Source organism: Erpetoichthys calabaricus, chromosome 10, assembly GCF_900747795.2.
Source record: "Erpetoichthys calabaricus chromosome 10, fErpCal1.3, whole genome shotgun sequence".
In the NCBI taxonomy this organism is placed as follows: domain Eukaryota; kingdom Metazoa; phylum Chordata; class Cladistia; order Polypteriformes; family Polypteridae; genus Erpetoichthys; species Erpetoichthys calabaricus.
In genome coordinates this window covers 32,599,015-32,614,988 of record NC_041403.2, presented here as the reverse complement: position 1 = coordinate 32,614,988, position 15,974 = coordinate 32,599,015, and positions in this window count along the sequence as shown.

Genomic DNA, 15,974 nt, shown 5'->3' with positions numbered 1-15,974 from the left:
ATACTGGGGTGTCCGTCCATATAGCTTTATAGGGTAATTACTGTCACGTGTACAGGGCACAGTGAAATTCTTCCTTGCTGTAACTCCACAGACAGTTTAATCTTGAGTATGGGGAAGGCGCTATATAAATACAACGTGTTCATATTATTAATTTCGAGATGTTCGAGTATATGTTTCATCTTTCATTCCGCCTCGCGCATGATGCCTTGTGAGACAGCAGCGGCCGCACACGGAGCACACCGCTACCGACTGACTGGTGTCAGTCCACAAGTGACGCTTCGGTCCCGTAAGCTACAGGATTTTTAGTTTCGCGAGGTGATGACATTCTCCTCTTTTTTCAAGTGAAGCCTTTTTCTTTACATTTTCAAATACTCATAAATATTAACTTTTGAAAGGGATTTGTCTCACTCTGCCTTTTTTACATATATTTATGATATATTTTCATTGTGGGTTGCAAACCGAGTAGTCGAGTAATTGTATGTAATCGTTTTATATAAACCGGATTAAAGTTATAATATACAGTACGTTTAACAATGAATTATGTAGATTGTTAATGGACAGGATGCATGTTAAGAAAACGAACAAATTATCGAATTAAACGTATACACTTCGTATAACTGGCATACTTATAGGAGATGAATTTGCCACAGGAGGACTTGGAAGTGAACCTTACTGTCTACAAGTTTAATTTTGTAACTTTGTGCAAGTTATCACATTATTTAACTCTATTGATTATAACCAGCTGTCTAAACTAATAGCTGCAACTAATAATATTACTAGTACAAATATTACAACTACTGTAAAAGGGGGCTGTCAGGGACCTCTGGAAATGCGCTAATTCGCGGGGTTTAACTACCAGAAAGCCGAGCGCAGGAGTCACGGTCAGATGACAGGCGATATGAGACTGTTCAATTCCAGTATTTTATATTTATTTAACGTTAAAAAAATAACTGAAACAATAAACAAACAAACATGCTGTAGATAAACCAATATGGCGGAAAGAAAAGTCTGTCGTGAACAGGCAACCACTTCTGGTCGAGGGCGTGACCTCATTAAACTTTCTTACAGCTACTAATAATAACAATAATAATAATAATAATAATAATAATAATACTAAATTATCCTAGTAGTAGTAGTATTAGTGGTACTAATAACAGTACATCCTTAAAAAGAGTGGTACTCTAATGGCATTTTACTGGGATGTGTGGTTCCCAGTTCACACACTGCTTGACAATTAACCATTTTATTCTGGGAAGGTCTCTCGGCATATGAAATCAGTCACTTAGGCTTTAAAAAGGTTATTTATATGTGGACAAGACAGAAATCTTTAGTGCATAGGAGGGTACCAAACAGTATAGAAATGGATCAAGAAACCCAAACTTAGCCTGTGTGATTTTATGCAGCCGGACTCCTTTTAAAATTAGGAACCCATTGGTGTTTCACAAATCTGTTATCAGCAGTTCATAGTCATTTATGCAATCTGTTAAGGTTACAAATCAGCAAAGGTTCTTTTTGGAACCAAATACACTTCTCCTACGGCATCATTCTGAAGAATCGCCTTTGGCTCCTTTATATTTTAGAGTGTAGTCATTATTATTATTATTATTATTATTATTATTATTAGGCTTATGGTGATGAAGAAAACTGATTTATTGACAGCTTGTACTTTCTGGAAGTCAGTTTAGGATGATCAAAGTTTTAAAGTTTTAATTTCTATAAGGATGTGAACTGCTGAAGGTTTATAGTCTCCACACCCTTGCATCAATGAATGAATCAATGAGTCAATCACTTAATCAATAAATCTTAACTTCATATAACACACAAAATAACATGCAAATAATCATGACTGAATAAACAAAATTACAAAACTGTATCTTTTTTTTTTTAAATGCACATATAGCGATAACATGAGGGACTATGGAGTATACTTTTCCAGTTTTAATAATTACCACTAAAATGTTTTCTTCTGGGCGGCACGGTGGCACAGTGGGTAGCGCTGCTGCCTCACAGTTGGGAGATCTGGGGACCCGGGTTCGCTTCCTGGGTCCTCCCTGCGTGGAGTTTGCATGTTCTCCCCGTGTCTGCGTGGGTTTCCTCGGGGCGCTCTGGTTTCCTCCCACAGTCCAAAGACATGCAGGTTAGGTGGATTGGCGATTCTAAATTGGCCCTAGTGTGTGCTTGGTGTGTGGGTGTGTTTGTGTGTGTCCTGCGGTGGGTTGGCACCCTGCCCTGGATTGTTTCCTGCCTTGTGCGCTGTGTTGGCTGGGATTGGCTCCAGCAGACCCCCGTGACCCTGTGTTCGGATTCAGCGGGTTGGAAAATGGATGGATGGATGTTTTCTTCTTCTTTATTTTCTATCCACATATATAGTAGGTTCACTGCGTAGCCACACAGGGGGTTCATGGTATGAACTGTGAGACTAAGTTATAGTGCAGGATCGACTGATGTATCTTGGGTTTGGCTTTCAAAGCGTTTAATTACCTCTGTGTCATTATTACCAAAGTGAACAGGAGGGGTTGGTGAAACTCATAAATGAAGGGGCGGCGATTAAAAAGTCAAAGAGAACAGCTGGGCCTTCTCTGTGAGTGCGAACATCAAGAACACAAATCCAGGCCTAGAAAGCAGGAGCTACAAAGCTAACGGAGCAAGTTTTACAGTTTGGAACAGTTAAGAACACCAGCATTGGAAGATCAGCAATGTCTAACAAATGTATGCAGGGGATGTCCTCACTAATTATAAGGGCTTATAAGTGAGTAACAGATTGTTCAAGATGATTCAGTGTCAAACAGGAAGCCATTGTAGAAAGGCCTGCTAGGTGAAGTCACAGATTTGTCGAAGTGAAGATTCAGGCATCTTCTTTTTGAACCTCTTGAAACACGCTGATACTTTAGAACATTAGAACACTGTAGACGAGAACAGGCCATTCAGCCCAACAAAGCTCGCCAGTCCTATCCACTTACTTCTTCCAAAAAAACATCAAGTCGAGTTTTGAAAGTCCCTAACTTCTTACTGTCTACCACACTACTTGGTAACTTATTCCAAGTGTCTATCGTTCTTTGTGTAAAGAAAAACTTCCTAATGTTTGTGTGAAATTTCCCCTTCACAAGTTTCCAACCGTGTCCCCGTGTTCTTGATGAACTCATTTTAAAGTCACAGTCTCGATCCACTGGACTAATTCCCTTCATAATTTTTAACACTTCAATCAACCATACTTCACACACTATGGGAAGATAATGAAAAGCACAAGACTTGTAGTCCAACTAAGAGGGATAAAAGGACTCTGGTGATGTTTCATAGCAAATAAAATGGCGTTTTCAATTAAGTAGTTCTGTGAGATTTTAAGGCCAGGCTTCTGTCACATACCGCTCGTACAGGAAGATGTGAAAAGTTTTTAAGAATCAGAGTTTAATTAGATGAGCCGAGTTTCTTGATTTGTCCAAGAGAACCTACCCGAAGTTATCCAGTGCTGTGTGAATAGAGTTGGAGGAAGTTTGGCAGACATTGAGGCAACACAATCGCTGAGGCAGACAGATGAGGTGGAGGCCATGAGCATAAAAATGGAAGATGAAGTTAAGAAATGGTGTGAGGCTGCAAAGCTGTGCAACATAAGTGAACTACAGTACAGGACATTCACGCCTGGTTACCATGAAAAGCAACAGACAGCAGGTAGCTAAAGAGGTAGTTTGAAAAGCCATCGTCAACAGCATCAAACCCAGCAGGGATAACCGTTGTCATCATAAAGAGAGGAGATCATTTACAATTTAGATAAAAATGTTGTGATGTGGTCGACAGCTGGACTGGAAAGACAGAAGACAATGCTCAAAAGAAAAGATACATTCAAGAGTTTTAGGCCAAAAAGAAGACTGATGAATGCATACATTGTGGAGGGCTGCTTTCATCAATACAATACAATACAATTTATTTTTGTATAGCCCAAAATCACACAAGAAGTGCTGCAGTGGGCTTTAACAGGCCCTGCCTTTTGACAGCCCCCTCAGCCTTGACTCTCTAAGAAGACAAGGAAAAACTCCAATAGGGAAAAAATGGAAGAAACCTTGGGAAAGGTAGTTCAAAGAGAGACCTCTTTCCTGGTAGGTTGGGCATGCAATATGTGTCAAAAATAAGGGGGTCAATACAATACAATACACAGAACAGAACAGAAGTAATCCTTAATACAATAGAAATATTATAAGTACAGAGCAGAATTTAACGGTAGATGATATCACATAATACGATTTGGATTTGTTCAGAGTCCTGGAGACCTCAGCCATCAAGCTGCCTACCCTATTTGGCCATTCCACAGAGACAGGACTTGGTCAGCCAATCCGATGAAAGGACCCCTCTACTCCATGATTCCTGCGATCCTCCATCAGGGATGACTTTACCTTAGGCAGGCAAAACAACTTGGCAGGTGGGTCGTGGCACCAAGTGCCACATTTGAGTACCGAGAAGAGAAACAGAATAGGTGAGGGTTAGTATCCAATTCTAACTATCATATTACTTATGTTTTAGTGCTAATGACTAACAACAGAGATGCAGTCTGTACAGTTAATCAGCAGCTCTAGTCAGGATATGCTAAACTGAAGTAGGGAGTCTTCAGCCGGGATCTGAAAGCTGAGACCGAAGGGGCATCTCTTATAGTAGCAGGCAGACCACCCTACAGTTTAGCAATAAAGTCACACGCTCTTGAAGCTGCAAAAACTGAGATGGACAGAAGAGACAGATGTCGCTTAAAGGCCTTTATTTTGTGGTAAAAGTGATGTCAAGATGCTTTACAGATAGATAGATAGATAGATAGATAGATAGATAGATAGATAGATAGATAGATAGATAGATAGATAGATAGATAGATAGATAGATAGAAGTGCAAAGCTAAAGACTGATTGTTTGTATTTTTTGAGATGACTTGCTAGGGTTCACTCGGTGGGCTACAGGTGAGGACTGAATAGTCAAATGTTTTGGTTACGGTCTAATGTTTTATTTTAGGCCAGTTTTTCATTTTGATTTCCAGTAAAGAGTACTGATGTGCTACACAGCATTTACAAATTAAATTTAGCTGAAAGACACACATTTATATCTATATCTACTGTATATCTGTATCTATGTCTATATCTATATATGCATAATGTCATGAGCTTGAGTACCTGGCTGAATCCAACAAGACTGGCTGAACTGGACTACAGGTAAGGGTTGTTGAAAATGGTGGAGAGGCCAGGAGTCCTTATGTTTTCGTTTCAGCAGTACACAAGCAAACTTGGATGAAGCCTTTTGACTTTGCACCAGCCAAACTCACTTCCCGGGTAGCTACTACCACCTAGGGGCTTTTTAAACTCATCATCATTGCGATCGGCAGATGTGTTTTATGACCATCTGGAAGAGAGACCTTGATCCTCATCCAACATGCACAGTGGCAATGCCAGTGGTGTCCTTTAACCAGCTCAACAATCAATTAACAGTGCTCACCTTCCGGGGTGCCAAACCCTTTTTTACTTCTCTTATGTGTTTTCATTCATATATTTATAAGGTCCAGATTCCAGTAGTCCTAGTTCAGCCACACATCTGAAATAATTATATCAAGAGTTTTCCTTCCTCATATTTTCCTGTGAGTCACTGAAAGAATGAGACCATAGATACAAGCAGCTGGAGTGCGGTTTCTCTGTAGGCCTGCAGGGTCCCCTCTCTGTTTAGAGCTCTGAATGGAGAGGAGGCAGTTGAAATGGTTAGGCTTTTTGGTTAGGATTTCTATTGGGCATAGCCCAGTTTAAAGAGTTTCAGAACTGGACCCAGGAATGCTGAAGGGATTTTAAAAACACCTTGACTAATAGTACAAAGGAATTTCTAGGAAGGAGCCGGGGTCAGAGAAATACGAGCTACCCTGCCAAGTCTGTTACTGCTATGACGCTCTAATGAAGGAGCAGTTAGAAAAATGAGAATCACATGATCATTACTTTTATATTTCAGATATTACCTCCCATATTAGCATACCTTTTTGACAGATAAGTAATTTGGTAATCACCAATGCCACAAAGGCAATGCCTTACCCAATTAGTACTTTATGTCACAAATCAAACAAGCATCTCTTTATTTCATGTAATGCAAATCAAGGTGGGCACAATGAGGTTCATAGGATCAGTACTGTCAGGTGCACAGAGTGCAGTGAAATTCTTACCTGCATATGCTAATCAGCATGCAACACATTTGCCACTATCTGTGTTCAATATTAATATACTATATGCACGGCCAGATCAAGACCTTTAGAGGCCCTAAACACTTCAAAGTTTTTTGAATGTCCCCATATATGTGAGCTGCACTCACGCTTAGTGGATGACTGAACAAGACAGCTGACAAGACCAAGAGAAGAATGATCACGTGAGCCTCGGTGAACCGTATGGCAGTTATCACATTCTAATTTTGTTGTATTCCCTAGAGTAATATATACCATTAACTTCTATTATTACTATTTTATTATTATTTTTATTACTGTATATATATGTATGTAATTTTTTCATTTAAAATGGGAGCCCCTTTTTGTGGATCCTGGTTCAGCTGCACCATTTGCAGTTTTGCACCATATGGTCCATCGTAAATCCAGAAATGGAAAATTTTTGTGGTGCCGACTTCCCTTAATGCCCTTAGCATGTGTTTATTTTGCTCAATGGTTAATCATCTCAGCCATTATGAATGGCAAACAATGCAGTAAATGACTGTCAATATTGATGCTCTGTGCAAGAGAGGACAGAGCCGGCTATACTTCCTTAGAAGGCTGGCGTCCTTCAACATCTGCAATAAGATGCTGCAGATGTTCTATCAGACGGTTGTGGTGAGCGCCCTCTTCTACGCAGTGGTGTGCTGGGGAGGCAGCATTAAGAAGAAGGACGCCTCACACCTGGACAAACTGGTGAGGAAGGCAGGCTCTATTGTAGGCATGGAGCTGGACAGTTTGACATTTGTGGCAGAGCGACGGGCGCTCAGCAGGCTCCTGTCAATCATGGAGAATCCACTGCATTCACTAAACAGTGTCATCTCCAGACAGAAGAGCAGCTTCAGCAACAGACTGCTGTCACTGTCCTGCTCCACTGACAGACTGAGGAGATCGTTCCTCCCCCAAACTGTGCAACTCTTCAATTCTACCTTTAAATGTTAACATTATACAAAGTTATTGTCTGTTTTTACCTGCATTTTTATTACTCTTTAATTTAATATTGTTTTTTATCAGTATGCTGCTGCTGGAGTATGTGAATTTCCCCTTGGGGATTAATAAAGTATCTATCTATCTATCTATCTATCTATCTATCTATCTATCTATCTATCTATCTATCTAAATGGAAATACAGGTTAATACTACACAACAGATACTAAAGTACCAGGGATGTTCAAAAGGCTTCCGCACTTTTATATTTTCGTTGGAAATGGTGAAGGTGGGAAGAGTAGTAATCGGGCATTAAAAAGTTGGTACGACACTGGGAACATTGCATCACAAATGAAGGTGACTATGTAGAAAGTGATGTCATTTGTTTTTGAAATTCTTAATAAATAGAGTTTAAAAAAGTGTGGAAACTTTTGAACGTCCCTCGTAGTAAGCAATACAAAATTAAAATGAACAGGACATAAGATGAGCAAGGACAGGACGAGCTTACGTCAGGGTGGTGAACTTCTAATACAGACTGAATAAGAGTGTGACTTAGGAAGTTGAGATTCAAGACAGTGTGTGAGTAGAAGCTAAAAACATGTTTGGCCTTCCCTTTTGTGTCAGGAGTAGTTCTGAGCAAATCCCATTTCATTCATTTTGCCTCAAGTTTGTCAAAAATTCAAAAGTGTTCAGGAATTGCTCAGTGAAATGCATTAAAGTTGATGGGTAAGAAGAAACTGAACTAATTTTGAGCAGATTATAATGATACAACAGTCTTTTTAGTGTGTCTGATGGCTAGGGAAGCATCTGCTAACTATACTGGATGGATTATCATGGCCAATAATATTACCTGAGGCATGAATGAGCAGTGCGATGAGATTAAATTGTACTCTTGAACTTCTGTCTCTCTGTTCATCTCCTGAGCTCCTATCACTACGACTAATGGTCACAGAGCCTGTCATGCAGAGAGATAGGTTGGCAGCATGCGCTGATAGCGTGTTACCGCACCCACCACACAATGAACCACCTGGATTGGGAGACGAGTGCAGTGGGTGACACCTCCGCACCACACTTGAACAGTTTGAGATTTTTTACAGTGGATGGACTGCCAATCCTGCCATCAACTCCCAAGTTTTCCCTGTAAGTTGGAGGAACTGCTTGCATGACTGGATGCAGATTAACGTCATGCCCAGGATGAGTCAATTGCAGGTTAAGGGCGTTGCTCAAGGGCCCAAAAGAGTAGAGTCACTTCTGGCGTTTACGGGATTTGAACCTCCAGCATTCCAATTGCCTGCGCAGATTCCTAGCCTGACAGCCACCACTCTGGATCTGCGTTATAAACTCGGATGGTTGTTACTGTCACTACCTGATCTGTGCTTCACAGCGAGGAGCATTAACGTGCTTAATCCTTGCAGTGAAGACACACAACATACATTGAATCATGCTGAACAACAAAGTACTATATTTTCAGAATATTCTCATTATGGTTTGTTTATGTACTCCTCTAATGAAAAAAACTGCAAGGTTTTTTCTTTTTTTTAAAGCAGGTCATAAATTATTCACGCATACATGATGCAGATCAGGCAGTAGGGTAAAGTGTGAGGTGTAGTACTCTTACAGTATGCATGTACGAGTCAGATTGCCATTCATCTCTCATGAAACCTGTGTGGCGGGCGGCTGGGGGTTGTGCCCAGCCGGGAAGCTGAGAAGGACAGAGTGAGGGACTATTCCTCCCCCGGACCACAAGAGGGCAGACGCCCTGGTTGGCATGGGGGCCATGGGAATGGAGCATAGAAGCTCAACCCTATAGAGGCCCGTGGCCACCGCCAGGAGGTGCCCAGATAACTGAGGTGCCCTGGACGTCAGCACTTCCACCACACCCAGAGGTGCCGGCGGAAGTATTACCAGGGACACCTGGAGTGCTTCCGGGTGCTCATGCGGCACTTCCACCACACCAGGAAGTGCCACAGGAAGCTCATCAGGAGGCACCTGGAGTACATCCGGGTGGGAATAAAAGGGGCCACCTCCCTCCAGTCATCAGCCGGAGTCGGGTGGAAGAGGACGAAGCTCGGAGGAGAGGAGTGGAGGCGGTGAAGGCAGGACTTTTAAGAGGCCCGGACTTGAGGGTGTTTGGTGTTGAGACGCTGGGTTGTGTGCGGGACAATACCAATCGTAAATAGTGTAAATAAAACGTGTGTGGTGTTCGAACCAACGGTGTCTGTCTGTCTGTGCCAAGGCTGATCTTCTACACCTGTTAAATCAAATTCAGAGTTTTGTGCCTGAAGCATATTCTAAGGCAGGAAGCAACCTTGGATGGGACGCCAGTCCAAGCAACTACAGAAGGTCTGATTCTCAAGCGAAATATGTCTACAGCCTCTTTTCGCTTCCTACAAGCCGGAATATCAGTTTGTCATGAAAGTATATTATATACTATTATCAGCATGGGGTATAAACTGTATATCATTTCATTACTATTTTCAAACTAGTGTGGTCTACGAATTAACAACCAAGAAGATAAATTCTTCAGTCTAGGGCTTGGCCCAGGAGTGCAGCTTGATTCTATACTTGGTATTCATAAATTAGCTGTACAGTCACGGTGTTGGTTTTCTAATTGCTTGTCTGTTTTTGACTTCCAATTGGTGATGGTTCCAGTTCTTTCTCAGAAAGGCACATCAAGGTTCATTCCTGAGTTGATATGGGCAGGATGGATCGGTAAAAGTTTCCTGGAGTCCACTAGAACAAGAAATTTGCTCAATGATGTGGATGACCTGCTTCACTCAACTACAGCAAACACATGGAATTTGGATAAACAAGTAGGATATCATCAAACAGTCCCTGGCTGAGTAGGAAGTGAGCAATGGGGTGAAGTTATTGTAAAATAGGCAAGTATCTACAGTAATTGGAAAAGCAAAGAAACATTTTAAAACTCAAAGAAAGTCTCATATTCATACAAACAGTAAGTGGGCCCTTTGTGACCAAATTCATTTAATTGCTTTCAGAGTCAGGCAGGCTGGAGCCTAACCCAGCAGCACCAGTCTATTGCAAGGCACGACCACTTGTATGGGCCCACTTTAAAGTTACCAATTAAACAGACCTGCACATCTTTGTGATGTAAGAGGAAAACCAAAATGTATTGTGTATTATCTCCAGTGCCTAAATATGTCATGAAGTGGACCTTGTAAAATGTCTCCACAGTTAGCTGGTAAGAAAGCATTCTATTATACTTCTTTAACCTAAACTAGATCCAGACAATAATGCTAAGCAGTAAATTAAGACATATGATATAAACAATCATGGTACTAGAAATGATGCATATCAGTTCACTGGTTTAGGGTCCATCCTGATGCTAAATAAAGAATACAGACAGGCAGAATATATGTGATTAAGACAGATCTGCCCAAGTTCATTCAGTATAAACAATGATGGCTACCCAAGGAACAAAAGGGTCTGCTACTTACCACCAAACAGACGGAGTGTATTAAGGATTCAGATGCACCAAGAAGAAATATGCTGAAAAGAGACAGTAGCACCTTAATCAGTTTCTGCATCACCTCCTACATCTTCCTACCACAAATAAATGGCAACGTTCCGCTGAGAAATAATTTAGGAAAAGTGTCATGATTATTATTGTGTTTCTTATTTTTTATCTTTTTTACTTGACTAGCAAGACTTCTTGTAAGGAGTTTGAAGGTCAAGGAACCTTATGGTCATTTATGTGCCTGATGTGTTTTTCGGGATGTTGAAAATGATTAACACAATGCCACTTTGTTTTTCACAGTGGTGCTGCAATTTTAAGCATTTTTGTTGGTTGGTTGAAAGCCATTTCTATGCAGGGTCAAGCAAAGGTGTGTGCTTCATGACATTATGCTGTCATAGCTATGAAGGCCAGAGTTGTACACTGCCCGTTTGTCCATGATTGGATTCTTCCAAAGGCCTTTACTTGCATTCATTTTTGTTTCCCAATCCCTGGCTTTTAAATGATTTGGCTTTTCATCAATTTTTCGAGGTCCTGCACTATTTTCTGACTACAATTCTTGTTTTACATGCAGATAAGTTACAGTTGAAGCAGAATACTTGGCAACCTTTAAGAAGTATCAGGATGAGATATTGGTACAGGTGCAAACAAGCTTTATTGGACTCAATGGTCTCCTCTCGTTCATCAAATTTCTTCTGTTCCTAGTTCTTATGTTCACATCCTGAGCCAGTTTGCTCAGACCTTGCTGGTTTGACCCTTTGCTTACTATTTTGGTTTGGTTTTTTTTTTTGATTCCATCTCCACTTAGAAGCTGCTGCCACCTCTTGCATTCAGCACAAGAAGGACAAGCATCCTCAGTGACCATCCAACGTAAACAGGCCAAAACTTAACACTTTATTTAGAGGTGCAAACATCATATTCATTCTGTAAAGATTTTATTTTTATTTTCTATTGTCTTTTATGTTTCCTCCATTAATACATGTAAACTTACAGTTTTCAAATAGAGTAGTTAATTACAAGTGGTGGTGGGCTAATGAAGTTGTCAGATCATTTTGTTCAGAATTCACCTGCAGTACGCTTTTGTTGGCCTCTTTACATATCCTGATGTGCTTTGAATTTGGTAGTTGTCATATTTCAGACAAAAATGCTGATGGTCGATTCCTTCTGAATATTAAACATAGTTTATTGGTCTCATATATGGTATAAACTGTAAATGAGTATATACTTTGCGTCTCAATCAAGGCAAATTCTCTTTGCGCCTGGCTCTCTGTTTATTTGTGACCCTTAAATAAAAAAAAAATTAGACAAATGGCAGGTTAAAAACAGGGAGATGACATTTTTTTGGTTGCATGGATTTTATTAAACTTTTTGGGATCAAATATTTGGTTTGTGATGAGTTTACATGCAAAATCACAAAACACTTTTAACAAGACCATAAAAATTCTAAACTGAAGAGCTAAGTTAGATTTAGGGAAAAGGTCAGGGTTTCCATGAGCTCCATCCACATCACTGCATAGTTGAGCTGTCTGGTTTTGGTCCAGGTTTGGGTTGGGTACATTTAGCTGAGGACAATGGCTGTTCCTCAGCGCTCAGTCCTTAGTTGTGCCCCTTAGGGTTAGGCTTTGGTTTAGGGTTGTACACCGTTCACCAGGTACATTTGTGCATATCTGCGATTTTGCCCTCTACATCTGGCACCAGGTGTGCAAGACAGCAGAAACCATACATGGATGAGGCACCAGTGCACCCATGAGTGTGCACATATACACTTACATGCGCTCATCAACAACATTTATTTATATGGCAGACTTCTATACAAGATTGTAACTCAACAGGCAAAACAATAAAAGAAAAATTACAAATAATAAATAAAGAAATAAAAAACATAGAATATCTAACAGAGGTGAATGTAAATTAAATTACAGTCGACCCCCGCAAAGTCACGGTTCAGAGTTCGCAGCCCCAGTCGTTTGTGGATTTTTTCTTAGAACCTTACTAATAATTGTTTGCGGAAACCGCAAATATCCTCTGCAATTTTTTTATGGCTTTTTTCATGGTAATACTGTACTGAAGAGAGAATACAAAGCAACTGTAGAGGAAAACATGGTTTGGGATGGTGAAATACCCCTGTACTCAGAGACGGGAGGTTTGAAAGTAGCCAATCTGAGAGCGTTATTCATTTCTCCTTGCTGCTGATTGGCTGCTGCCCTGTGATGCATCTCTGGCAGATGCAGCCCAGCATTCCCACATCATAACAGTTTAACGCATGTAGCTATCTCGAGTGTTTCACTGAGTGTTCTCGTGTTTTTCATTTTGTTCTTCTTAAAGCTCTAAGATGCCACCCAAGCACCTGAAGAAGAGGCGCCACCTGAGCAGCTGTAAATCCTCTGCTTTGTTGTGCAGTCATTGTCTTCATTACATACCTTCATCATACTATATAGCTAATTCATCATCATTATCATCTTCAATCAATATCATTCACTACTGGTGAGTACCCATAATAATAGTATTTTTATTAAATTAAATTTTTATTAAATTAATTTAAATTAAATTTTTAATGTATTTACCCTACTTATACTAAAGAACATGACTGCGCATACCAAAGAAAACGTGCTTGCATGAATTACAGTACATATAGAGGTAACATCGGTATTTTACATTCTAGCACTGTGGGAGACAAAACAGTACAGCACTGCACAGTATAAGGGTTTACCTTTACATTTTTATTGTTAGTGTAATGTATTAAGCTGAGTTTGAAATTAAATTAAGTGTTTTGGGGGCATATTTAGGGTTTAAACTATAAAAATAGGCATTTATAGGCATTTTTTGACCACATCAAAAATTTCCGGTTTTTCACAATTCGCGGGTGCGAATTTCGGGGTTCAGCTGTACATTGAATTCAGTGAGTTTTAAAGTCTCCAATGGTAAAAGACGAATGTCTGAAATGATAACATATGCTATGGTCAGATGGCCAGGGAGGACAGGAAAACAAAACTCCAACCGGCATGGAGGTTGGAAAAAATAAATCCTTGGGGATTCCGAGGACAAACAGCTTCCCCTGGCATTCTACAGTACTTATGTATAATACATTTATTAATTAATATTTAAGTAATGTTTAATGAAAAGTCAGAGAACATTTGACACTGCCGGCATCATCACAGCAATAACACCCATCATCCATTCCGTCGTAGTCATAGAGTCATCAACTATCTTAAGGTGGAGAAAAACCCACAGGGGCACAAGGAGAACTTGCAGACTCCACACCAACAGTGAATGGGCTGGGAGTCAAACCTACTCTCCCTTAGCCACAGTGTCAGCATTTTAAAATCCCATTGGTGTAAACCTTTCATTTGCTTGCCAATTTGTTTTTCAAGAATTTAGGCAATTAAATATAATCTGCTTTGTATTAGCATAGTCTGTTTCCTTTGCTGTAAACTTTGTCTAGACTGGGGTGTTCAGCTCCAGTCCTAGAAGACCACAGTCACCACAGGCTTTGGTTGCAGTCCATTTCATAATTAGCTAACAGTTCTTTAGTTCATTTTACCTGCCATTACATTTGACATTCTGTGCCTTGTACCTGTAATCATTCCATTGTGTCAGAAATTCAGACTTTATTTTAATTTCAGCAGAAAAATGACATATTCCTCCCAGTTTTTTCTTTTTTTAAGTATTTTATTAAAAGCAGCTCCTTAATTAAGCACACACACACAAATGAGGAGAGCACCTGTGGAAATGATTACTTGTTTTCTCCCTTGATATCTGTGACTCACAGTTAATTGCCTTCTGGATGATGAAAAGAAACAAAGAGGTTCAAATTCTTGATAAGCCAGTGAAATAAAAGAAAAGAAAAAAAAGGCAGGGAATGAAGAGACACCTGGCCACTATTATCACATCGGCTGTTAGTGTCTTTATAAATCCTAAGCAGCAGTAAAAGTCACATTAGTCAGGAAGATGGATGATCAAACAAGAGGTTCAGTTAACAGAAAAGCTGACATTAAATGTAGCAAGTGGCTGGGAAAAACATGTAGTTGTCGTACCTTTCAGGACTGGAAGTGAGCTGACTGTTGCAGTGTCTAAAAGATAAGACAGATTTGGATTCATTAGTGGATCTTTTAAATTAAATCTTGCATATACATTTCATTTTTTAAACTTATAATTTCATGGTATTATTAGTATTACAATAGGATAAAAAAATCACAACATGTAAGATATTAGTTGATTTCATTGTCATCACATTTCTAGAAATTTCAAAAGGAGGGCTCAGACGTGGTGATGTCAGGGTGGGCGCATATTTTAGGGTTCCATCTACAAAAAAACATGGAACATAATACTGTACATTTAAAGTGACAGCATGTAAATATAAACAAAATAGAAAATACACAAAAATCAAGCACATAACTCAGAAACAACAAAATATATAAACATCACAACATGGTGATGTGCTGGAAAATAACGGTGGTGTCAGAAGAAGATAAATAAATAAATAAATTAGCAAATGATGTCTAATCCAAAAACCGATGGCAAATTTGAGTTTTGCAACCTCAAAAATTTTAATTCCAATATATAATGTAATAACCCCAGCTCCAAGATAGGAGTAATTCATTTAAAACAAACATAAATATTTATGACCCATGCGTAATGGACACCCCGAAATAAAAGGACAACTGTGAGAGCAAATGCTTATCTGATCTGTGGATACCAAAGTGCTCAAAGTTTTTCTTTGTGGTCTTTTCTCACTTGTACTTTGGGTTTTGACCCTCTTGTACTCTGCGCCATGATTATCGTCTCTCATGATTCTATCTATCTATCTATCTATCTATCTATCTATCTATCTATCTATCTATCTATCTATCTATCTATCTATCTATCTATCTGTCTATCTATCTGGTTTGGGTTTGGTTTCACTTTATAAAATTTTTTTGTTGTATTTTGTTTTTTTTACATGCATCTCCTGGTTTTTGCTCAAAAGTTTATCTGCTAGTTCACTAACAGAACAAGAATGTGCATAGAAGCAAAAATAAAATATCACAATTTATACTTGGCCTCCTGAGTAATGTGGGGAAGACATGAAATTATTGTGTATTTTATCATTTTTTTTGTTGTTGTTGTTAATTGAGTGCTATAGGATTGGGCTATATTAGCAACTGATTTCATGTCTAACTCACAAGCTGACATAATGCAATTTTCAATTCGCAAAAGCTGTGATATTAATTATTCTGTACATTATACATAAGTTCAGCATTCTTTGTTCATTTCATGAAGGCTTACATTTCCCATTCTTCCTCCCAACTCTCAGAAATCTTCTTGTAAGAGAGCAAATGTCTTGTATTGGGAAGTAAAGCCCAATAACGATGAATACATGGACTGTGTACA